The sequence below is a fragment of the Aedes aegypti genome, chromosome 3 (genome assembly GCF_002204515.2).
Source record: "Aedes aegypti strain LVP_AGWG chromosome 3, AaegL5.0 Primary Assembly, whole genome shotgun sequence".
NCBI classification, from domain to species: Eukaryota; Metazoa; Arthropoda; class Insecta; order Diptera; family Culicidae; genus Aedes; species Aedes aegypti.
The window spans coordinates 178,709,249-178,736,710 of NC_035109.1; the positions used below are offsets into that span (position 1 = coordinate 178,709,249).

The 27,462-nt window shown below is 37.0% G+C and overlaps 1 protein-coding gene across 1 annotated transcript in view; it reads left to right on the top strand.

The window, feature by feature from the left end:
* The window catches only part of LOC5573569, a 313,982-nt gene that overhangs the window by 118,400 nt on the left and 168,120 nt on the right, over positions 1 to 27,462 (top strand). The window contains exon 3 of the mRNA XM_021851479.1: positions 7,575 to 7,635. The gene's annotated coding sequence lies outside the window, so the exon portion shown is untranslated. The remainder of the gene's footprint in view (positions 1 to 7,574; positions 7,636 to 27,462) is intronic.

The following is a 27,462-nucleotide window of genomic DNA, read 5'->3' on the forward strand; positions in this document are numbered from 1 at the left end:
GAGGCGCTCCACCGTGAGCGTAACCTACTCGGTCTAAGCGGGGACGAACTGATAGCGGTGCTCTCGCGTGCATGCAATGCGACCATGCCTAGACAAGTCCACCCTAGGAATGGGAGACCACCGACGTACTGGTGGACTCAAGCGATTGCGAACCTGCGCCGTGCCTGCTTACGGGCCAGGAGGCGGATGCAGCGAGTACGTACCGAGGAGGAGCGTGAAGAACGACGGGTGGTGTTCACCGCTGCCAAAGTCGCGCTGAAGTCCGAGATAAGGGCAAGCAAAAAGGCCGGCTATGAGGGACTCTGTCAGAGTGCCAATGCGAATCCGTGGGGAAATGCCTACAGGATCGTTATGGCAAAGATAAGAGGTGCAATGGCTCCTACAGAGCAATCTCCAGAGATGCTGGAGGGGATCATCGAGGGGCTCTTTCCGCGCCACAACCCTAGCCCTTGGCCACCTTTCGTAGGACAGCTGGGGATTGGGGCTGGCGATGAGGAGAGGGTAACCGATGAGGAACTTGTAGGGATTGCAAAATCCCTCAGTATAGGTAAGGCACCAGGTCCGGCTGGAGTTCCAAACCTAGCTCTCAAAGTCGCAATCTTGGAGGCTCCCGGGATGTTCAGATCTGATATGCAGATATGCCTGGACGAGGGAGTATTTCCAGATGTGTGGAAGAGGCAGAGCCTGGTACTATTGCCAAAGGCGGGAAAACCACCCGGTGACCCGTCGGCGTATAGACCAATATGCTTGATCGACACGGTGGGGAAGGTGCTCGAGAAGATCATCCTCAACAGACTGTTGAGGTACACCGAGGGTGTAAATGATCTCTCAAGCAACCAGTTCGGCTTCCGGAAAGGGAGGTGCACCGTAGACGCTATTCTGACGGTTAAGAAAACCGCTGAGATAGCACTCCAGCGTAAGAGGACGGGGGTTCGCTACTGCGCAGTAGTGACTCTGGATGTAAGGAACGCATTCAATAGTGCTAGTTGGGTGGCTATTGCTGATGCGCTCCTGCGTCTGGGGATACCCGAGTACCTGTACAAGATTCTCGGGAGTTACTTCCAGAATCGGGTATTAGTCTATGACACAGAGGTGGGTCGGAAGTGCTTTCACATAACCTCAGGAGTCCCTCAAGGTTCCATCCTGGGTCTGGTGTTATGGAATGTCATGTACGATGAGGTGTTGAGATTAAAATTCCCGGGGGGTGTGGTCATCGTTGGCTTTGCCGACGATATTACGCTGGAGGTCTACGGTGAATCGATCGAAGAAGTGGAATTGACTGCAGCCCACTCGATCGCAATTGTGGTGGAGTGGATGAGCTCCAGGAAACTGGAATTGGCTCATCAAAAAACTGAGGCGGTTGTTGTCAACAACCGAAAGTCGGTGCAGCAAGCGGTGATCAGTGTAGGCGACTGCACGATCACTTCGAAGCGCTCCGTCAAACACTTGGGAGTGATGATCGACGATAAGCTTACCTTCGGTAGCCAATTATGATTATGCCTGCAAGAGAGCCTCCACAGCTATTGTGGCACTGTCCCGGATGATGTCCAATAGCTCCGTGGTGTACGCCAGTAAGCGTAAGCTTCTGGCCAGTGTTGCCTCGTCCGTAGTGAGGAATGGTGGCCCGGCTTGGGGCACGGCTTTAAGTACCGACAGCTACCGTAGCAAGCTAGAGAGTACTTATAGGCTAATATGCCTGAGGGTTGCGAGCGCGTACCGTACCGTGTCACACGATGCACTCTGCGTCATCACCGGTATGGTGCCTATTGGTATCCTTATCATGGAAGACATAGAGTGCTTCGAAAGGCGCGGCATAAGAGGTATACGCAGGACTACCAGACTGGCCTCTATGGTCAAATGGCAGCGTGCGTGGGACAGTTCCACCAAGGGAGTGTGGACTCACAGGTTGATTCCGAGGTTAGATATCTGGGTCAATAGGTGCCATGGGGAACTAACATTCCACCTGACACAAGTCCTTACTGGCCATGGTTGCTATAGACTCAATGTTTCCCAAACTTTTTTGACTTTCGCCCCCTTGAGACCAACATATTTTAGAATCGCCCCCCTGATGTGAAATTTAAATGGTTGCATTTAGCGATAAACTTTCGTTGAAGTTTTAATCATTATCTCTTCGTAAGTATACCACAAATTTGACAAACAAAGTCAATCATGATGCTCCAATTAAAATACCCCAAAAAGAACGTCTTCTGCTTTTATATCCATAAAAAGTCATGCAATATCTATCATATGTATGATTTATCTTGCATCAACAAATCTCTTATCCTGCAAATGTGTGCGATCACCGAAACAGTTTTTTCTTCTTCAATTTAAAGTAAGTGGTGGAAATAAATTTACGAAATACAAGGTAATACAGTTTTAGCTGTTCTGGAAACATACTAATCGACATACAAAATATAAAAATATATAAAGAACCCAGACTAGTTTAAAACAGTTCATTCACTGAACTAAAAAGTTATAAAAATGTTTTATTTTTATTCAATGCATTTTAGATTTTTTCTTAAGCCCTTGTTCCATGCATTTATTGATTTTATCAGTTGAGCGAGATTTTTTCCACTAATTTTTCATACATTTACTTATGAAACGACTTGTGCTAAAGATACAAACAGTCATCAAACTTTATTTTGGACTTCGAAATAAATTTCAAGTATCGTCAAAAGTTCTCACATAATTTTTCTTTCTAAATACATTCAATGTGATCTTTCGTCAATCGTCATGTTTTGTCAATAATAGTTTAAAAACGAGCGCTTACATACAATAACAGATGAAATAGTTACTACCGTTCAAAGCATATTTGTCCCACGGAGTATGAGGTTTACATAAACATGGGACAAGTAAACGTAGAAGGGCAGGTTAGGTGTCGAATAAATTACACAGCGTAACGAAAATGATATTTTTGCTTGACTTGAGAACCAAATTATGTGTCTCTAGTAGATTTGGGATTGGTGCATCTGATGCCGTTCTCAGAAATGTTCCAGCACGTCTCAATTTTTAGCTACAGGTCGCCAAAGTTGAATAAAACACTGGTTTTATTGATGTTTACATAAAATTTAAAGTATGATTTATCAAACTTTTTTGTGATCTTATTCAAAAGGCTGGCAAAATAGGACTTTCACTTTCATTTAAAATATACTTTGGTTGAAATTGCACGGTTAATTTTAGATTGAATTGATTTTTTCAACATGTTTGCAGTCACCATACAAAATTCTTTGTTTCTTTCATATGGCACAATACAATTATTTTCAAAACCATCAAAAATTAACTTTTGAGAGCCGACAATATTATGATCTTTTATGATAAGCATTGTTTAACACATGAAGTTTGAATTCTGTGGCAAATTAAGCAAATAAATTTCCACACAAGCTGTCAAACTTGCATGCAAGTTGGATGATATAGGCTAATTTTGCATTTTCAACAGTTATTCTTCAGATGTATATGTTTTTATTAAACGAGTGTCTCTTACAAACGTTGAGTATATTTTTGTTTTCTCAATTGCTCCCATACCATTATTTTCACCCCTTTCCAGCTTTTTCGCCCCTCAAATTCAGGTTTACAAATTTTCGCCGTGGCTAGCCACGTTGTGCAAGTTAGTTTGTGAATAAAAAATAAAATCGATTGAAAAATGTAAATTAATTTAGAATAGACGCCAACAAAACGCCAATCCCTCTGTTGAATGTCAGTCAATTCTAGTCACAGCATTCCCATACCATATATGGGGTGCACGTTACATAACTAATCCACTAACTGCTCACTTTGGCGGCGTCCAATGAGACACGCAAATCAGTTCATTTGACTATCCCCCTGGAAATAAATCCTACGAAGCAGTTTTGAAACAGTGAAAGTGCAGTGACTTATTGTTGCAATTAGCATTATGGGCCCTTCCCGGGAGCAATGGTTTCGCTTTCGGGCGGACGAAACGAAGTTCGGTCCGTTGGTTAGGTAGTATGGAATTACTGATGTCGAAACCTGGGCCTGACTCGTATAGATGACATGAGCTGAGCACGAAAGGCAGGCGCCGGAATCCGTGTAGTCATGCATGCACAATTTAATCTCGTTAATTTCGTTAAAGGACTCTGAAATCATAATTCAATCTCTTTATGCACATTCCGTTCTCATTTGTCCTCCGTGTTGACTAAGGGTCTCTCTCTCATTATTTGCTCGGTAAGCTTTTATTTATCACGTGAGGCTTTTGGTGTGCCGCTGGCGGGCGTAGAGTTGTATGCATTTTCTATTTTTGTTATATACTTTTTGCTTTGTGGACAGGGGGCAGCTCAGTCAACCTGAAAAAAAAAACAGCACTTCTGAGTGCTACAAAAACTGTACTTTTATGCCAATTTCATACCACGATCCTTGTTAGGACACGTGCCTTCGAGCAACACATCAAAGGATTCGTCAATCGTGGTCAGCATTTCCGGATTTGATGGATACAGAAGATATGCAGGAGATCTTGAACTTCATAAGGAGAATCGAGATTTTGTTCCAAATACTCTCAATCGACTATAAATCACCCGAAGAGATCTTAAGTTCTTCCTACTGATTAACGTAAATTTTCCCCAGTTCCAAAGACAAAATGGAAAAGAGAACCCAATGGTAATCGTTGAGAATATTATTTGGAATACACTATCAAAAACGATCTCAATAATATGAAAGTTTTTGGCATACTTTGAAGGCTCGAAACAATATTTTTTTTTCATAGACATCTATGAAATCGTTGCCTTTTTTTCATTCTGATGGCGCTACGTCTTTAAAGGCATGACCTATGCCACATTGTTACGCCAACAAACTCGGTCCATGGTTGCTTGCCTCCAGTTTCTCGGTTGTCCCACACTTCCAAGATCCTGTTGCACTTGGTCAAATCACCTAGCGCTTTGCGCCCTCTTCCTCTTGTACCGGCGGTATTCAAGGAGAACACAATTTTACGGAGTTATTATCTGGCACTCTCACAACGTGTCCAGCCCATCGTGCCCTCCAAGCTTTGGCGACTTTCTGGATATTGGGTTCACCGAAGAGTTACGGCAAGCTCGTGGTTCTTCTCCTCCATACGTAGTTCTCACATACTCCACCAAAGATCGTTCTAAGCGCATGTCATTCAAAAACTCCTAGCGCTTGCAGGTCCTCTTCGAGTATTGTCCACGTATCATGCCCAAAGAGAACTACCGGTCTTATCAGTGTCTTGTATATGTGTATATGGTACACTTAGTAAAGAGGTGAAGTTTACCAGACCGCAAGGTCTCGTGGAGGTACCGTAGTAAGCACGATTTCCGGCAATTATACGTCTTCGGATTTCTTTGCTGTAGTTATTAGCTGACTTTACCAGTGTACCGAACTAGACAAATTCATCCACCACCTCGAATTCATCTCCGTCGATCATCACACGTTTTCCAATGCGAGCTCTATCGCACTCGGTTCCTCCAGCCAGCAAATATTTCGTCTTCGATGTATTTACCTTCAATCCAACCCATTCAGCTTCACGTTTCAGCCTGGTATATTGCTCAGCAACCAGCTGGAATGTTGTTTCGACAATGTCCATGTCATCTGCGAAACAGATGAACTGGCTGGTTTTATTGAAGATCGTGTCCTGCAAGTTGAAGCCCGCCCGTTTCATAACACCTACCTACCCGTTTCATAACACCTACCTACCTTGATACCTACAGCGTAGCATCACGCCATTGCCGGGCGTATTGTAGAGCTCCATCTCCATCACCTTCTTGCGTAATATCGAGGCAGGAATGATGGCCTTATCGAAGTCCTTTGAGTGTTTCAAACAGGTCCGATAACGCACCCGATATCTTCTCACAGCCTGTACACTATCCATCGTTACCTTGTACAATCTATTCAGTTTCCCGAGAAAACCGTTCTTGTCAAAAATTTTCCATAGCTCTTCGTGGTCGATAGCATCACAGGTCGCATTGAAATTAATGAATAGATGGGGCGTATGAACTTGATATTCACGACACTTTTGAAGGATCTGCCGCAATATAAAGATTTGATCCGTTGTCGATCGCCCGTCCACGAAACCGGTTTGATAACTTCCGTCAAATCTGCTTTCTAGCGGCGATAGACGACGGTAGATGATCTGGGAGAGCACTTTATAGGCTGCGTTAAGAACAGTGATCGCTCGATAGTTCTCACATTCTAGCTTGTCACCCTTTTCGTATATTGGATATATTACTCTCTCCTTCATTCTTCCGGTATCCCAAATCCTGGTTATCAATCGGTGCAGACAAGTAGCCAACCTATCCGGGCCCTTATTAATAAATTTCGCTCCAATACCATCAGCTGCACCGATGGAGCCTCTGTTGCCTTGGTCGTCCTCCTTTGCGCCATGTTTATCGTAGTGCTCCGTCTCCATCTTCATCCCGGCCTATTTCAGCTCACGACACTAATCCTTTGCGGGATGCATTGAGTTTACTTACGCGTTTCTTGAGAACGATATCTACAGCTGCTTCATATCTTCGCATTCCAGCTCTTCCAGGCGGCGCTCTTTATCCAGGAATAGATGGGTTTGCTGCCTTCTGTTTGAATCGTTCAACATTTTGACTGCAGCATCATCGTTCGTGCTGAATTCTTAATGTCCAACACCGTCTGCCGCGTTGTTAATGGTTGCTTTGACACTACGCCAGCTTCGATGAGCTCTCTCTCGTCCGGCAACGCTGCATCAAGGCTTTGCGCGTAATAAGTTGTGAAGTTGCCGGTACCGAATGTTGCTCACAACTGAAAGTTTTTGGCGAAACCAACCATCACAAGGTAATGGTCCGAATCGATGCTTGCACCGCGATAGGTTCTGACGTCGATTATATCCAAGAAGTGTCGTCCACCAATCAAAATATGGCCGATTTGTGATTCAGTTTGTTGAGGTGATATCCAGATGTACCGATACGAGAGACTGTGCTGGAAGTAGGTACTACGTATGCTTTTGGAGGCGATGAAATCAATGAGTCTGAGGCCATTTTCGTTCGTGAGCTGGTGAGCCCTGAACATCCCTATAATCGGTCCGAATTCCTGCTCCTGGCCGACTTGAGCTTTGAGATTTCCGATAACTATTTTGACGTCAGGGCTTGGACAGCTTTCGTATTCACGCTCCAGCTGCGCGTAGCAAGTGTCCTTATCGTCATCGTCACTTGCTAGGTGAGGACCAGGTCTTGTCTGTTGCCACAGCTCCGGTAGATGGCCAGACTGCATTAAGAGTATTTTGATTAGCTTGGTAGTTTCATATTATGATTTGAGTTTTCCAACTATTTTTTTCTGCCTACAATTTGAAGTGTCCTTATAATGAGTCAATCTAAAGAAGTACCCGGAAGAAAAATCATGAGAAGGCTACTCATTTTTTCAATTAAAAATTGTTCAAGTTGTGGAATCAAAATCCATATCCATTTTACACTTAGGAATCATGGAATGTTTTATTTAATATGCTACTTCAGTGAGGCCTAAACATGTTTTGCAAAAAAAAAAAGAAAAATTACCATATAAAGTAAAATTCTTAAATATTAAAAATAACCAAACCCGATGTAATTCCATACTAATGTTGCCTACATTTTTGTGTTTCTTTCTTACAGTTTTACATTGCACAATTTGTGACGCAGTTCAACTGCAGATGGCGCATAGACATAAGTCGCGGTAAGTGTCCTACGCACAAAACTAAAAATAATGTTTTAATTGACAGCAACGAAGAAATAGGAAATCTTTTGATTTTAACACTTTTTTTCGAACAGCACTCAATGGTGAGTGATGGTGGAAAAATGATCTAAATTGAAATTTATCTGCCTAATGCAAGTTTATAAATACCCGTAAGGCAACCATTTGAAACAGACGTTTTAAGCATTTATTTGCTCATGTTCAGGACAATTGATTATGTTATGTTAATGGTCCACTATGGGCGGTTTCCATACAGAATGGGGGCCAAAAATATTTTGGCCATCTCATGTCATATTTATGAGTTTTGTTGTATAAATTTGATATTTTGTTTACAATGAACAAGTTTTCGAGACCAACTTTTGAAAAGGGTTTATAGAGAAAAAAGGTTTCTTTTACTAATGATGCATATAGGCTACTTATGTAATGAACGTTGTGAAAACCATCATAAATAAAAAAAAAAACTTACATTATAATGATGATATGAACCATTTGGCGATATTCAATTATCCCCTGAAATTATCTTTAGCTGATTTTAAAGAAAAAAAAAATGCAAAAATATTGATAAAAGTCAATGAGCCAAAACTGAAAAAAGTGCAAATATGTGCAGCTTAATTCTTAACAATCCTTTAGTTTACAACTTTGAATAACCTTGGAAATGAATTTTAGCCTGGGACAACTTGGGACAAAAAAGTATGGGATGTGTAAAGTGTCGGTAAAAAATCGAATATGTTTTTTTTTCAGTGTGGTCGCCACATTTACCTGAACTAAAGTACAAATTTTTATTTCCTTTTATTTTTCTAAGATACCTTTTTTAGTAAGCTTTAGAACAGTGTATAAAGATATGTATGAAATATTACGATTCTGCAGTATATTCCATCCAACGTATACCTTGTATTTGTACTGAATTCTTTGTTTTTCTTAAAAACTCTAACTTTGGCATACTGTATCAATGAAAATGCAAAAGATTTTGCTCTAGTATTCCAGGAATATCTTAATATAAGTGTTTACTATGTATTGATGTACCAGAAGAACCTATCAGAACAAGTCATTTTTCCGATTATTGGCCACCCGATCGCCCATAGTATGGTCTAGACAAGTCCGAAGACGAACTGAAATTACTCACAACATTAAAATTGCTCTCAAGTGGGTTTGAACAAGAGACTTACAGCATTGCACAGCAAATACATTAAAGCGTTGTTTCAAAAAACGACTTGAAAAAAGTCCCCACGTGAGTAGACGTTCCCTGACCGAATGAATCACGATTATTAGTTACTCTGTGCTGCATGCAATTCAAATAGAAATGACCCATAATAGTGGGTAATCCTTACTTGTGTGACCACTGTACATTGTTTTATATGAAAAAATCTGACGAAAGGTTTCGACACGTCTTTTTTTAGCAACGTGGTTTTTACGTCATTTTTTGAAACAACTTAATAAACCGCATAGAAATAAACCCCGTTAAAAATTCAGTACAAGTTTTCTGAATTTTTCAACACGGTTTACCTGTTCTGAAGTTGACCGTTTTGGCGATACAGAATATGTTATACATTTCCGGAACTTTCAACGTTTTAAAACGGCTTCGTTGTTATAGGATTATATACTGCGTTTTTTATGCTAAATTTTGTTAAATCATGCAACTTTCGATTGATTGTAAATTAAACAGCGGAACAAGTTTTTGACTCTTGAGGCAAACAGCTTTGATTCATCGATTTCAATAAACTTGCATGCAATATACTTGTTTGTGTAATGCTGGTTTGTGTGCTTAGTTTACTACAAAAACAGTTCTGAAATGCTAAAGTATCAGAATCAAAGAAATTTGTAATGATGTTTTGTAAAACGAGATCGTTCGTCGTTTTCTGTAAAAAATAGTTCGATAGAGTGTATGTCACAAGTTTCGTTATGCAATGCAATCTCCAAGTTAAAAACAAACAATTGTTATATTGCACCAACCATTTTGTAATCGTAATTCGTTCATTTTGTATCGAGAACAAACATTGACATACAATGTACAAATCATTTGTATAAACATGGCATTTAAACACAACATTTCAAGCTTTAGTACATTCGACGAGATGAAATTGCGCTTTTTACGAATGTTTCGATACGTTGTGATTAAATACAAGATTTTCAAAGAAACCATTTCGTTGCAGAAAATGAATGATTCCGTTGAGCAAACCATCAGTTTCGTGATCATAAATATCTTTCGTCCAATGCGAGTAGCGTTAGTGGAAGACAAACGGTCATCTACGAATTGGAAAATGTGTATTTCACGAATATTTTATAAAGTTTGAAAATGAATGAATGAATGAATGAATGAAAATGAAAATGAATTATATCAAGAACAAATATTTCGTATGGTGAATGAAAATGTCGTGAAATGTACGAAATCCTGTTTTATTCAATGAATATTAGAAGAACTATGAAAAGCTGTATTCTGTGCATCTTGGGAGTGTATAATATAAATAAATGACAATAAAATGTATTCTAGACAGTAGCGCAACCAGGATTCGGTTCTGGCAGGGGTTTTGTAAATTTGAATTTGAGATGGTATAGTTTAATAGAAAAAATCGACTTTAAGGTTCAAGTAAACTTCACAATTTTAAAACGCATAGTAAGAATTGATGAAACAAGATTACAATACATTGACGTGATACCATTTAGTCGTCCACAGATGGATGCTCTTTAGATATGTTTCAAGTTTTAAATCATTGCAATTATGGTTACACCCAGTAGAAAGCAACACAGCATTAGAACACTTAACTTCCAGTGGGAGCATAACTGTTTCATGTTAAAGAATCGACAAAGAATCCAAAGAAACGAGTCTAAAAGTCAAAAACGCTTGCTTTCACTGTGAAGATTACATGACCAAATATGGGTAAACATCTTAAATTTTCCAATAAGACCAAATTTTGTTTTTGAATCATTTCGTAATCTGATTCATTACCTACTGTAATGCATAATCAACACCTTCAAAACCTCATAATTGTTAAAATTATGAATGAGAGAGATATGCTTCGACAGAAATATGATTTTTCCATAATCTTAAAAACCCTAAGAATGACTTATGCGAGAATTCATCTGCTCTACAAATAGTTGTACAATTTTATCAAATACTGAGCTAACTAAAACATTTTTAATGCTTCGGATGCTGAATCTTATTGTGATCTCCCGTTGACCACCGCCAAAAGCACCGCGCTGATGCTGAGTACGAATCACGAGTTTTTATTTTCACCTATATTGTACAAACTACAAAAGCATATCTATTGAAGTGTTAAAGTTTACAATAGATATTGATATTTGACAAACTTCTCACACAAATGCTTCAATTTATTATTAGGGAAAGGCAAGAAAATTCAGTTATTTATGAGTTTTCTTTTGTATTAAACTCTTCAAGGGTCTAGGAATTGAAAAAACACAGCGTTGAAGATGTAACTGTAAAAACCACTGACACTCTTAGTGGTTATATGAATCTAACTAAGTAACTACTGAGTATTTGCATAAGATGTGTAGTAATAAGTTTAAAAATATACTTGGTAATCCTTCATTTTTTCGGCTCTGGAGGGGGTGTTGACCCCCAACTTTCCCCCCTCTCTGGTTGCGCCACTGATTCTAGATCATTCTAGATAATTTCAAATAAGTAGTTCACGTAATGAAATCTACCGTCTAGTTTACGCTACGTCCATCTTATGATTTTGATATTCTCAGACTGATTTGCCTCCTAGCGTGTTACTGGGTTAGTAATAAAAAAAACCACATAGGTACAATGAGCGTTTTAGGATAAACAACTTTCCCACAGGCTCAACGTTCACAAAAATGAAGAAATCGAATCTCGTTTGAAGGTTCCCTAACAAATGCTCACCTCTCTGTTAGCTCCATAGGCTCCACAGCAGGATGGAAGACTTATAATCATCTCTTTTTTATCTCCACTGAGAGAGTGTATGCAAATTGCTGGTCCCGGTACTGATTTAGACTTTAATGTCTTTCTCCCATTTATAGATTTCACTTTATTGTCAAATCTATAGCAACGGCAAATAAATTAAGCCAATAAATTGCGCTCCGTTTTTTCGCTCTCGCACCGTGTACCTTCCTCGACCGGGTACCGATCTGGCCTTTGACGGTTAGTTACTGCTCCTCCATGTGGCGCGTATCGTGGACCACATTTTAATGTAGAGTATCCACGCGGCACAGTTGCACGTCACTTAAAAGCATCACGATGATACTTCGATTCAGTTCAAGGAAGCGAATAGTATTGTGCTCTATAAAGGTCGAATTACAGTAACTCCTCGATTTAACGTAAGTTGATTTTTCTTCTTACTTTATATGGGAGTAAAATTGTTTTTTTTTTCTTGATTTTATTCAACATGTAGGATAGATGTACCGCTTTCCACAATAGTACCAGTATTCACCACAGTGATTATAAATCGTATTATGACATTCTCAGAAACTTAAAAAATTGCAGATAAAAAATTATTTTCCTTAAAAATTTTGATTTTTTACACCTCTTTTGCTATGATCTTCCTGAATTCAGCACCTTTCTTAAACAAATCTATGCAGGTGGCAAATTCAAAACCGATATTAAAAACATCGTATGCGTTAAGAGATAGCACAGTATGTCTTCGGCGGAGTTTCAGAAATCAGTATGATCTACCTTTAGGAGTTAAGGATCTTGTTGAGAACTACACTGAAATGAATTTTATTGTAGAAACTACTGAATCCATGGTAGAATTAAGAACTGCACCAACGATTTTCAACCGACTACATTAATCTGTTAACTCTACCAAAACATAGTCAACATCACCACACAAAAAATTTTCTTCTGTCAATTTAACCAGAGATGTAGTATTTATGACTAGAAACACTCTAGATATGAGAAGTTTAGCATCATACTTTTTACCACACTGTGTTGTACGGTGGGTGTCACGGATGGAAATACAATGCTTTGTAGTGGATGCTACTATGGACATAGTCAAATTTACTGCACCGCTCGGTGATTTTCACCACATTATGGTAAACTTAACAGATTTTTGTAGTCGGTTGAAAATCGTTGGTGCAGTTCATAATTCTACCATGGATTCGGTAGATTATACAAGAAAATTTGTTTGCGTGTAGGCCGGTAGGGGTACTTTTTCCGACTTGCACTATATGAACCTTGACGAATAATTTCTTGGACAGACATCTGATACATGTACCATGGTACAAGTTGTCAAGAAAATTATTCCAAGGCTATCTTGAATGAAGACAATTATCAGTATGGAACCCATTTCAAGATAATTGTACCATGGTACGTATACCACAAGTGTGTCATAAGTATAAGAATGCAAACTTTGTAACATATGATATCTCTAGATCCTGATGTTTTGGTTGAAGGTTGGTGTCTTCGGAAGAGTTGTTCAGTAGCTGAAGGACTGACATGCGGTGATCATTAGAGTAATGCAAATTTTGAAATTTTGGCTCCCTTATGCTTAAACGATTTATTTTGTGGTAAATAGCATCTTCTCAAAATAGAAAGCGTAGTGTTTGGATGGGCATCTAATTCTTCCGAAAGAGGTGTGCTTTGCGAAAAAGGACCACGTGATTATTGAGCTGAAATCGAATTCAGGTTCACTTCTGCGTCCATGAGTCCTCTCGTGGCGTAGGGGTAACGCGCCCTAACTAGAGATCAGGGAGTTGTGAGTTCGATTCTCACTGAGAAGACGTGTAACTTTTTCGCAAAACTTCACATCAATTTGTCCATTCAACTCAATTACAAAGTATATGTAATGTTAAGCTTTTCGGTAGTTGTTAAGCTTCCACAAAGCTGATTAGCCGTAAAACCACGATTCATAATTAAAAACAAAGTATCTTCTCAAAGTTTGAAATGATTCGGAAGAAATGGACTATGGACTATGGAAAACGCCAACCTTTTGTAATCAGCCCACTATCTCTTCATCATAATATTTTATGGAAAAGTGAACGAACTCTTTTCATGTGAAATCGTTTCAGCTACAACCACATTTTGATTGGACGTCAGGATAAATTGCTATCCATGATCGTAAACTGGGTTTGCATTTTGCATGCTTAAGCAACTGCTGGGTAGGCCACAGTGGTGCTCCTGGCGAGAAGAATAGATCAAAGTAATCCAGGCTAGGGTGCAGATCTACTTGGGCACTTCCATGATTCACTTTGGCATGGGGGGTTTTTTTCTCGGCCGAATTGTCTGAAACTTTGCAATAAAAAACGTTCAATACGACGCATATGATTTTTTCTAAAAACCCCACTGCCGAAGTGAATCAAAAGTGCCAAGAATAGGATCCGGCTCCCTACTATGTTCTACAGCAAAAAGGCAGTGTTGCTCTGAAAGTAATTGAATGATCATCTCAGTATGATTTAGACTTTGTTATCAATAATAACAAATTCTCCTTACGTCCCATCAAAATGTGATCTTCGGCAAAGTTATAGCTGGGAAGATTTCACATGGGTAGGGTTTGTTCACTTTTCCATAGATTATTATTACGAGCAGTTAGATGACTGAACACAAAAGGTTTCCATTTTTCATTCAGTAATTTCCATATAAACTTCAAATGGCGTGCGCACAACCAAATTTCTTCCAAATCACTTCAAATTTTGGGATAACGATTTTCATCATAATTGAAACCGTTTAAGCATAGGAGAACAAAAACTTCATTTTGATACGGAATTACGCCATCAGACGGCGCTAGTGAGCATGGAATTTTTGTTTTGCAGATAGCTCATTAGCCTGACTATTGCATACTATTGATAATTCGATATGGAAAATGTAGGTCCCACAAGGAACATCGGAATATCATCAAAACCAGATCACCAATAATTAATATCGACACGAATTCTATAACCAGAAGAGTTTTATGGGAACTTTTGAAAAAATGGTGCGAAAATATCGAGAAACAAAAAGTTACCGCGATATGAATATATTTTTACTACAAAAAATGAAGCTGCTGGTATAGTGGTTAAGGTAGGTTATGTTACATCGAGGTATGACTGTACTAAGTTTGTGTGGCGTTGCTGTTGCGATTTCTTTTCGTACCAAAACGGATTTGCATTTCTAATGAATCATCTTTATGGTCGAGAAAGCAAACAAACTCCAATCAACGCGAAGATCAATCCGAATTTTATATCGCAAAATATCAAAGCGAGTGATTGAGTCAGCGGGGCATCGAGAATCTTTGGAAGTATCAGTAAAGCTTATCAGAAATGAATTGATACATCTGGTAATCCCTGCCATATGCTCCTTCAGCATAAGCTGATCAAGTCGCCCAGAACTACTTAGGAAGCGCTAAAGCGATTGGGTGCCGCAAAAGCAGAGCAAAGCCATCATGGTAAATCATCATGACCAAGCACCGGCGAGTATTTATTGTGGCCAACAGGATAAGGTAAAATATAAATAAATTGGTAGTAAAATCTGCAAATAAAATAAGCATTTATTCTGTCTCAAGTATGGGAAGCATAGGCGTAGCTAGGATTTTTTTGGGAGGCTACGATTTTTGGTGTCTAAGATATAATGTTTCAGACGGCCCTAATAGCCGTTTCGGTAAACGCACAGCTATTCAGTAATACAAAGTTGAGGGTCGTGAGGCACACGATATACATGCAAAAATGGTTTTGGCGAAAAAAAAAGCTCTCAGTTAATAATTGCGAAAGATCACTAAGCTGAAAAGCTGGCCTTGTCCCAGTTTGGACGTATCCACGAAGAAGAAGAATATAATGTACGTCGCAATAATCCCATGTTTCAAGAACTTCATATTTTGTAAATATAATTAGTCATCGCTTACCAATTCTATCAGGGGTTGTCCAAAAATTTCTCCAATGAATGCTACAATAGTTTTTATATATCCCTTCAGAAATAACCTAAGTGTTTCTTTTAATATATCCACATATGTTTTTGTTGCTGCTCCAGGAGTAATAAAACTGTACTCACAAAATTTTCTATCTGTGTTTCCTAACAAGCACCACGACGTATCGACGTTCATAATTATTCCTAAATGTTCGTTGAGAATTCTTCAAGACAGTTTCTAAAATGATTTACCTAATTTCATTTTGAAATACTCTAGGAATACTGTTTTTACTTAATCCATTCATCCGAAAAAAAACTGTTCTGTAATTTATTAACATTTTGTAAGCAGAACACCTTGAAGACATTCTATAGGATTTCAAGAAGGAGATAACGTTCAGTGAACAACTTAATTACCCGAGACATAGTAAAGGAAGGAATTTTCAACAACGTTGAAGATACACTCCCGTGCACAAGTTTGGGTTCACCCAGTATTTGACCATATATCTGCGGTGTTTGCACAATACATACATCATACTTAGGAGTGAACACAAACTTTTGCACGAGGATTTGAATGACATTGTAAATGATTTTGAATAATTTAGTGAAATCCAGAGCTTCCAGTAATCTTGGCCAAATGCGAATATCCTTCTATGGTCCTACTGTATATAATATAATTCCAGAGCAATTGAAATTGATAAATAGTAGACTATTATTCAAAACAAGTCTTAAACAGTTTTTCAGGTCCAAAATTAATTCCTTCATTTTATAAAACCATATCAACTGCCAGATTCTAGCTACATTCTTCTGAAGTACCCTCTATAAAATGCGATAAATTGTTGTGTTAAATATGTCATATTATTTTTGTTCAATTAAATTTCTAGCGAATCAGGGATCCCTTTAAAGGAAATCAATTCCACTGGGTATCCCTAGTTAAGTTATTATTAAAGTATACCTTACACACACCGATAAGCTTCTCTTTTTTAGAATTTAAGTGTAGATGAGTCCACTACCAGGAGGCTCATTAACAGAGCTTTTTGGTGTGGGGTAAGCGTCAGGTAAAAAAAAGAATAGTTTTTAAGCGTTCCACATCCCCAATGGTCGAAAAAAAATGAAGTTTGGCCAAAATTAGTTTTTTTAATTGATGAAATATGTAATAAAAATGTTATTTGGCGTTTTTACTGTTTTCAGAGGGGGTTATTCACATATTACGTAACTTATTCAAAAAAAGGTTCTTTTTTATTAGAAATGCAATCAAATTTGGCTGAAAGCACAATTTTTGTTTGTTTTGACCGAGTTTGATCAAAATGTGTATGAAGAGTGGTTAAATATATTTAAATGAACTTTGTATGAAAAATATCGTCAAAATATATGTAAAATATTGAATTATTCGAATAGCTCTAACTTGAAAATCAGCAAATTTCTGCCAATAATATAATCATTTTTGTGAGATCTAAGGGTGCTTTTTGATGTGAAATACTTGAAATGGCGGTGACATGATGCGACAAGAGTCGTTTGTCATGTTCACTATTCAAGTGTAATTTTGAATAATATTATAACTTCGACCAAATTTTTTTTTCCATCCTTATGCTCGATAAAAGTATTTAACCATACGCTTTCAGACAGTGCGACAGTGACTTTGGAAATATTGCATTTTTCAAATATGAATTTTGTTCTTCATTTTATTGTAACATTTTTCAAGTTTTTGACTTCAGCCAATTTGACGTCATAAAAGTCAAATAAATTAAAATTTAAGTTCAATTTCAATTAAGGATCATAATAATACAATACATGAGGTATATATTAAAATGAAAAAAAAAAACACATAAAAATTTCAAAAAAGTTTTTGGTAGTTTGGCCGCCTTTTTATATGAAGCCCGACCATTTTGCGTTCTTCAAAGATTAGAGTTTTCTGTTCTAATGCCGTGACGGTTCAAAATTTTGATTGATCCAATGATGAATAAATAAATAAAAAGGAGATTTTTTGAAAAATGTCGCAACTTTAAGTTATAATTTAGGAAACATAATTCAGAAAATGTTTTCATCAAAACACCTACGAAATAAGACTGACTCATTGCCTTTAAAATGAGCCATAGAGAGTTTCAATTAGACATGTAATCTAAGAGGTATGAAGAAAACACCTTTGTATCAGCCGTTCCATGAAAAACCGATCTAGTGGGTCACTGAATTCCGTGAAAATTTGCTATTCTGTTCCTTATCCAAAATAAATATACATGTGTGTTTGGATTTTTTGATTTCCAACATAGAATGACCAGAAAAATCGCAATTTCGCAAAATTTTTGTTTTAAAAATATCATAACTTTTAAACCGTTTTTTCGTGTTTTGAAGGCGTTGGGACCAAAGGGGCTATCGCTATTTTCATTTTTTCTTGAAAGTTCAGTAAATTTTACGTGTATTGTCACATTTTCAGCGATGTTTGTATTTTAGTTTTTGAGATATATTTTTTTTTAAATCGGTACACACACTGTAGGTCTCAGCGAATAGATTTTTTTATTAAAACAAAATAAATCATAACTTTTGAACTGATCAACCGGTTTCCAATCTTTTTTTATGGAATGAAAGCATAAGATTTCAACTCTTCAGAAAAAATATAAAACTCTGATGAAAAGAATACATATTATGCTTCTTCTTCTTCGTGGCATTACGTCCTCACTGGGACAAAGCCTGCTTCTCAGCTTACTGTTCAATGAGCTCTTCCACAGTTATTAATGGAGAGCTTTGAATTTGACTATTTTTGCCTATGTATATCGTGTGGCAAGCACGAAGATACTCTATGTCTCTACCGGTGGGATTCGAACCCATGTCCCGCAGTTTGATCTTTCTGAAAAACTGCGCGTTTACCGCCAAGGCCATATGGGCCTCTAAAACATAAAGTTATCATACTCGAATTCCATTAAAAGAAAAATTAAAATAAGTATAATATAAGGAATCGGAATCATTCGACATGTTATAATTCATGTATCGGATTAGGAATCTTATTGCTGACTAGAGTGTCCATTTCCCGACCATTTTGCTTGTCCTGGGATTTTTCAGATTACCACTTAAACTAGTATTTTTGTTAAAAATGAAATAAAATTTCAACAATACAATGTTCCTACGATGAATATGAAGAGAAAGTACCTTTCCAAGATAAAAAGCTAGTTATATCGTTGTATGACATAAATGACTTTTTTATTTTGATGTAGTAACTTAACAAAAAAATGGCTTATCTTGAAAAATTACGGTTATGGGAAGGTTTTCATTTATCTTTATATTAAATGAAAGTAAAGTAAACAATTACTTCATTATATTCAAATAATTTGCTTTAGACATTGACTTTTCACATCAAAACTGCATGTATTGTCATCAACCAAAAAAATGATTAGTTAAAATTATCGACTGAAGTTCAAATGTACACTCAGATTGGCTTTCGCTGCCTAGGCCTGTAAAAACGGCTTATCCTGATATGTTTGACAATTTGCACATTTCATGAAAATAATCACCTATTTATGATGCCTTTCAATTATACTGAACTAAGCATGAGTCGGAGAAATATGCTTTTGTTTTGCATTGAAATTTGATGGTTTTCATCAAATGTTTCGTTCCCGAGATTCCTGGGACGTTAGAACTTATATCCCGGGAAACGGGAAATCCCGAAATTACTCAAATCCCGGGATATTATGTCGCGGGATGTCCCGGGATGGACACTCTATTGCTGACAAATTATACCTCTTATTACCAATCGCAATTTTGAAAACTGTTCTAGTTTTTCTTCTGTTTCTAGTGTTACAAAGCATAAGGCCGCATCGACTAAAGAGTGCGGGTTCGATTCCCGCTTCAGTCCGGAAAACTTTTCGTCAAGAACGTGTTTCGACTGGGAAATTGGGCGTGGCATGCTAGTCCGTTGTTTGGTGTGGTGCTTCCTTCAAAAAGGACAAATCGTCCACAGGATTCATTTTTTCATTTGTTTATTATTTTTTAAAAAGGTCCTAGGAGAAACCTGCTACAGGAGTCTCCTCACGAACTTATACGAGATTTTTTTCAAAAAACTTCTTTAAGAAAGGAGTTTTTAGAGGAATCTCTTGAGGAGTCCCCTTAGGAATCTATGAATTTATTTCTTGTAAAATCCCTAGATGAATTTCTCCAGGAGAATTTCTGATCTCGGTGGAAATCTCTGGAATAATTCCTTGAAGATTCTCAAGCAGACTATCAGAGGAAATTCTGGAGAAATAACTGGAAAATATTTGGAGTAATTTTTTAAGTCCCGACCAGATATAAGAAACAATATTACAACAGAATGGGTTGCTCTGATATTATTTTATTATACAGTAATTTCTCGATTATATCACGAATCCAACATTTTTTGGCGTGATGTACCGAAGCGTGATATAATGAAAATGTATTTTCTGCCATATAATTTTTTATCAAAAATTGTGTTTTATGTTACAGAAATAGAGCGAATGAAATGAAAAGCACATCAGAGGTGGGTCAAATAGATACATGTTGATAGCTTAGAGCTATTTTTCAATGTAAAATGTATGAACTTCATACAATTACACTGCGGAACATGTTTTTGTCTCAAGCACCAAAATACCGCTATTCTCTCAATTAAGAGTTGCTGGATCCATTGCCGTTTTCAAAAATATCATAGCACGTCTAGTTTTTGAGATATTGTCTGTTAAAAATGCAAAAAATGACTATTTTTGCCAACTTGCATGCAAGTTTGCCAACTTGTAAGTTAATTTATTTGCTTAATTTGCCACAGAATTCAAACTTTATGTGTATAACAATACTTATCGGCAAATTTTATAATACTTTCGATGCGGAAAAGTTATTTTTTTATGGTTTAAAAAAGTATTGTATTTTCCCATATAAGAGAAACGACGAATTTTGTATGGAGACAGCAAGCATGTCGAAAAAATCGGTTTAATCCAAATTTAATCGCGAAATTTCAATCAAATTTAATCCAAAATGAAAGTTTAAGTGCAAAAAAGCATGTTTAGTGGATTAGATCACAAAAAAGTTTGATAAATTATACCTAAAATTTTATGTAAACATCAATAAAACCAGTCTTTTATACAACTTTGGCGACCTGTAACTAAAAATTGTGACGTGCTGGAACATTTCTGAAAATGGCATCAGATTCAGCAACCCCAAATCTACTCGAGACACATAATTTGATCCTTGAGACACGCAAACATGTCATTTTTGTTACACTGTGTTATTGTGGCGTGATAAAATTGAACAGAAGACTGCGCTAAAATCGAGTGTGATATAATGGAGCGATATTAAAACGAACAGTGATAAAATCTAGAAACTACTGTATTACCAGTTGTTACAAAACATATAGCGTTAGTTTTTGAAATAACAAAAAATCAAACAAAATTTATACCAAATAAACATAGAATATAACAAATACTATTAAAATTATAACTAAATTACTACAAAACGTGTTTCAGACATGTCACAATATAACAAAATAATTGCAAATTTTGTTACTGTTCATTTCACTAAATGTTATTTACAATCAACTCACGAATGCAATGTAAAATATATAATAAATATTGTAATCAATCTTTTACAAGTAGTGTGACAAGTTAAAAATAAAGCCATCTTGATAACAAAATTATATCAACTTCTATTATTTTTAACAGGGTTTGTTACAATTTGCAATAATCTTGTTATCTGATTCTGGTTGAGTCTCTTAAAAAAATTTCAAGGACTATCAGGAGGTGTCCCAGAAGTAATCTCTGGAAAAGTTCCCTGAGGAATCCTTTGAGAAATTCCAGGATAAATCCTAGTAAGGATTTTACTTGAGAAAACTATGGAGGAATCACTGGAAACATTCCGGCGAAATCCCTGTAGAAGTATCCCTGCAAAAATTCCCAGATAATTGTTAGAGGAATCTCTGGAAGAACTCTTGGAAAAAATCCTGAACGAATTGGTGAAGGTATTTTTGAAGCCCTATTGGAACCGGTGTGGTAGCGAACAAAATTTCTTCGTAGAGGAATCTCAGGGAAACCACTTATGGAACCCCTGGGGAAATCACTGTAAGGGTTACAGTAGAGATTTTTTTTTGGATCTGGTGGCTCCTTCACATAAGGCTACAGCACGTGGACAGTAACTCTATCTTCAACTGTATACCTCCCTTATTCTATGGTACCTTCGATATCTAGTTATGGAGAGTTGACTGTATAATATTTTTGTTATAATTTAACCGTAACGGAAATGATATTCGAATATAATAATTTTATGTTTGAGAGGCCCAGTGGTAAACGCACAGCTTTGTAGCTAGACCAAACTGAGGGGCATGGATTCGAATCTCACTGGTTGAGCATCTTTTCAGGTAAATTTTATCGACTTTCCAGAATCTTCGTGCTTGCCAAACGATATACATATGCAAAATTGGTCAAATGGCAAAGCTCTACGTTAATAACTGTTTAAGTCAGGCCTGCCCAACCTTTTTGGCTCTTTTTGGACATAAATGGTTGGTGTGTTCGCAAGAATAGACCGATATAAACAAAATTAGTCTCAAATGAAAGATTGGTAGTATATTTGAGTAATCCATGCTGAAAATTTAAAATTTGTATCAACCTCTTCGCTACCGACGCAATCAAGTACAAAAAATGATACGGCCCGCGGGCCGGACTGATTTTTACCTTTGCTTGCATGACTAACGAAGAGTATGATATAAATTTTAAATTTTCAGTATGGATTAGACAGATATACTACCAAGCTTTAATTTGAGACTAATTTTGTTCATATCGGTCTATTCTTGCGAACGCACCAACAATTTTTGTCGAAAAATAGTCAAAAATGTTGGGCAGGCCTGGTTTAAGCGCTCATAAGAACACTAAGCTGAGAAGCAGGCTATGTTCCAGTAGGGACGTAACGCTAGGTATTTAACGTTTGTGCTACTTTTTCCCGAATGTCAGTTCCCCGAATGTCGTTTCCCCGAACGCCAGTTCTCCGAAAGCCAGTTCCCCGAATATCTTGTTTCCCCGAATAGTCCATTTCCCCGATAAGTTTCTGGCACTCATAATAGGGTAACGACTGTTTATTTTGTTCTCAAACGCTAACAGTTGGCGCCAGCGGCAAAAATTACAGACAACAACCTTCCGAACATTCAGTTTCTCTTACCGGCCGCCGAGCGGCGACACTGATGTTTGTATTCCTCTCACTGATCGCGCTACGCTGGATTCTCAAATTTCTCAAACTTTCACCACAAGCGCATGGAAGAATGGTAGTCAGAGAACTGTCAAAACGTATGGAAAATAATGAAAATCGTAAATTACTTGCCGTTAGGAAACTGGATCAAAAAAGTAGTGATTAGAAATCAAGTGTAAAGTGAATACATAACTTTTTGTGTTTAGTTCATCTTCCGTGGTGCTTTCTTTGCTTCAGGATTTCGTTTTTACTACCACTGGAAAAGAGCCATCTATTGGCTTTTCAGTTTTGAATATAGCCCTATTGTCATAATTTCAGGGTGGTGAATGAACCGATCATCTTTCAAGTTTCACCGTCCTTGGCATTTTTCGCAGTACGTGTTTAGACGAGAATGACCAAATATCTCCTCTTTTGATCGCTTATCGTTCTTTGTAGTTCGTCACTCTACCACTGAAGAAAATTCATTTTTCGGAGAAACGGGTCATTCGGGGAAATGGAATTCGGGGAACAGGGTCTTTCGGGAAACTGGCGTGTTCGGAGAAATGGCATTCGGAGAAACGACATTCGGGGAAAAGTAGCACAATCGTGTTTAGCATGGTGTTCATTTACGTCTGGATGAAAAATCATGTATTTTGAGCCGTCGCATGATGGAACTCCGACCAAATCCGGCCAAATCCTGCCAAATCTAAATGTTGGTCCTCTTGGTGCACTTGTAAATTGGAATGAAAACCATGAAATTTGAACCGTTGTTATATACATGTGTATGAATGAACTGTTGAATATGATATACGCCAGTTTCTTCTCATTTGACCCTCACTGCATGTGTCACATTTTTGTAGCGCTGCTCCTAGAGGTCGCTGAATGCTCCTTTTAGCACGAAAATGTTCGTTTTCAGAAGTCAGGAAAAGTTAGAAAATTTCAGATTTCTATCCCTTTTCTCTACAATGTTATAGCTCATTTACCGTGCCGATTGGCAAAAAATTAACCCAATGCACAAGGAAAGTTAAAGATTTTTTATCAAAATAATTCATGGAATCAAAGAATCAATTCTTGAAGGTCTTGAGTTTTAATTTATTCCCTGAACAATGTAATGTATTTAGTAGAATTTGTAACAAAATTCATTTGAATTATTCTAGTACAATTTCTAAGGATTTTTTTAAGGAAAATTATTCCACCTGAAGCACTTGAAGAAACTTCTTAAGAAGTATTTTAAGGACATTGTCAGTTACATGTTGCTTTGCTGAAAAAACGTCGGGAATTTTGTATGGTATTTTTTAAAAATTATTATTTGCAAAACCGCCTCTTAAAATTGGAATTCCGAAAAAAAAATCTGAAAAAGAACTACAATGTTTCTAGTGATTCTTCAAAGTATTCCTACATAAATTTTACTCCCTCTATAGATTATGTTATAATTTTATGAGAATATCCACCACGATACCTTTCTGAACTATTACAGAACTTTCCTACTATAATTTCATCTGACATCCTTCATTGAACTACTGGATTCTGCAAAATGTTACCAGAAAGTCCTGTTAAACTTCCGTGAAAGATTTGCTCTCGAATTTTGACTATTGCTGCCAACAAAAATCAATGATACTTCTATTATAGATAAATTTAAGAAATATTTTATCTAAAACGGATACAAAATTGTTTTCAAAATTGATTTGAGGTAGTTCTTAATAAATGTTTACATAAATATATTCATAAGTTTGTTTAGTAATTCAAATTTACATGAATTTTTTAGAACATTTTTTCACGTCATATTCATTTAGGACCATCACAAAGATGACTTTAAAAAGTAAAAACTTGAATACAATTCACGTTTTGCAGTTGCTATATGTGTTGAATCATATAGAGATTGTTTTGCCTTTATTTTTCTGTATGAGACTGCAATATTTCAAACAATGTGTGTAAATTTTGATCTTTACTGTTGGTCGATGCATCTATCTTGCTTATGAGCCAGTATTTAGTCCCAAATCTCGGATTTCGGTAATGGACGAAAAGAAGGTGACAATCTACTAATGTACTGTCTCCGAATTTGTGCAAATTACTTAATTGTAATGCTATTTTCTGGTAGACTTACGAAGGTCTTCCGATTTACATTTAGGTGAACATTTGGGGGAATTTCTAACAAAATTTGGATAAGAAGTTATACAGAGAGTAACTTTTTAGAACAATTTTCGTAAGAATACTTTTACTAGGGTTTTTTTCTCAGCCGAATTACCTGAAACTTTGCAATAACAAATCAACTAGTCAATAGCAAAAAGCCACTATTATAATGAAATAAAAAGTCATATTGAAGCCGAATGTGAGCCGAGTAGCTTTTTAGAAAGAAACATGCTCAATCGAATCAAACGTGCCAATAATAGGGTACGGCTCTAATTGACGGAATTCCTTAGAGATATGATAGAATTCCTGAATAAACATCTGTTACGTTTTCCTGAGGCGATACGCTTGGAGATTTTATCTCATGCTTCTTATAGAACATTGAATAATCTAGTAGAGGAATTGTTGCAATTTTGTTAGTGTAATTCAGGGCAAAATTACTGAAAACAATGTAGTAAAATTAAGTATATGGAATTCTTGAATTTGTGGCAGAACTTTCGAATTTGTTGCATCAGATTTCTGAATGAATCTAGCTGACTTAATAATGGTTCTATACCCTTTCCTGCGCCGTTCAAAGCTTATAAATGTTTAAAATTAACCCGAATGTCGTACATTATTTGCAGTCTACACATGTCGAACAATCTTGATCATATTCTGATAGTATCAACAAGGTGCTTCTAGAAATAGCCATTTGCTCGACAGTGAGAAGGCTAACAAATCATTTTTTTCCAAATGAATGTTCTGCATAAATAAAATAACTCCATGTAATGTGGAACAAGTTATTAAAATTATTTCATTTTCATTTCGCATTTAAAGTCATGAAACTTTTCTGGGGGTATGGCCTTGCCCCTCCTGGACCCCCTGTTCCTACGCCGATGACGGGCAGTTACACGGGAAGAGTCATAGAGTGGATAGAAGAACAGATCTGATTCACATAAAAGAAACAAAAAGATCAGAAACATGTCTCGGCGCTCGTATAGTAGGGTAAATAGCAAACCGCTCGAACAGTGCCACTTTTGTGGAATGCAAAGCTGTTTTGTATAAATTCTCTCTCTGCTAGTGCGCGCGGCATCGACGTAATAAGCTTTGATTTTATCTCAACGATTTCTGCTCAGCATGACCAGATTAAGCACGCCTTCGAACTATTTCGCTTCTTTATCCAGATGGAACTCGCAAAAGGCATGGATGGAGAAAAATTTACATCGTCAGGTCTAACGGCAGGTGTACTTATCCAATTAGAATGAAAGCGCTCAAAGCTTAAGACACCTTCTGGACAGAATCGTAATTGATTGGCTGCATTAATCTTTTAATTTCTCTCTTTTGGCCATAGCTGTTTACTTTTATTGATGTGATTATAGCTGATTCAATATATTCACGGCGTGTATGAGTATCTCTAATAAGTCAGCATTTTAGAACAATTCTCGATTACTTTTTAAAATCTACTTAAGTAAGTTTTATACTGTCTATTGGAGCATTTGCAGGTTAAAGATCATGATTGCTTGGGTAACAGTGTGAGTGCTGTTTGAATATTAAGCTGGGAGGTAAGCTTTGTTCTACTGGGGTTAAAATTGGGCTCAAATAGTAGCGTTAAGCGCCGCTATTCAGCAAGACCATGCTTAGGGTAGTGGGTTCGAATCCCATTCCAGGATCTTCACAAATTGGACATTTTCTCGACTACCCAGCACGCTTAGAATTTAATTTATCCGAAGTGTGTTGGGAAGGTAAAACTAACATACACTGTGTAACTGATTCTAAATGTGAGATAATAGATCAAACTGTGAGCTTCACTATCTCTCTGGAAGAAACTGTTAGAAATCATACAGGCTATCGTTTTTTGAATTATGAGAAATCATAAGCACGGAGTTTGAATTTAAATCGCACAAGAACAGATCGTCCTAGTTACGAAACGAAAGAAAGAGCAAAACATAAACATCAATAAACAACAACAAGAAGCATACCAAAACGGTGATGAAAATAATGAAAACAGGTTTTGCAAAAAAAAAAGCTTTGTTTTCATACGTCATCCCACACGCAAACCGTCGTTAAATTAGCATACGCTGAAGATACGGTGTAGGTACTGAAGTAGATGTTGCAGAAAAGATTACCATGTGAACAAACAAAAACGATGTTTTTGGCTGCGTTGGCTTTATTCGCATAGTGGAAATCTGCACAGAGGGAATGCTTCATTACGCACCAATAAATAATATAGAAATGGACCGTTTGTCTTATCCTAATAACATTTCAACATAAATGTTAGTACGCTAAATGTTCTTACGATGAATATTAGTGATAGTATTACAGAAAAAAGTTCATAAGTCTATATATTCACGGGTCCATCGTCTTTGCAAATATATTCAATAAACCCAAACATTTATACGATACATTATACCGAGTGTAGTTTTTAAAAATGTCAAAACTTCAAGTAAAAATTTAGTACACCACATTAAAAAATGAAATAATGCAGAAAAGCTGCCAAGCCAAGCTGCAAAATTTGATATTCTCTAAAATTATAAAAACGGTTTTTTCCTAAACAATAGATTGGATCAAAATGTTATCAAATATTGTTGTTTGATGTAGAACGAAAATATGTTTGGACTTTATTTCTCAGGTTGATATAAACTTTATCATTTGTTTTTTTTATTGCATTTTTGAAATACATAACTAAGAGCATCTTTATGGGGAGCGACTATTCGGGTGAGTAAAATGATCACCCCAAGAGCTGTTATTTGAGTTTAGTCACTCATTCTCAC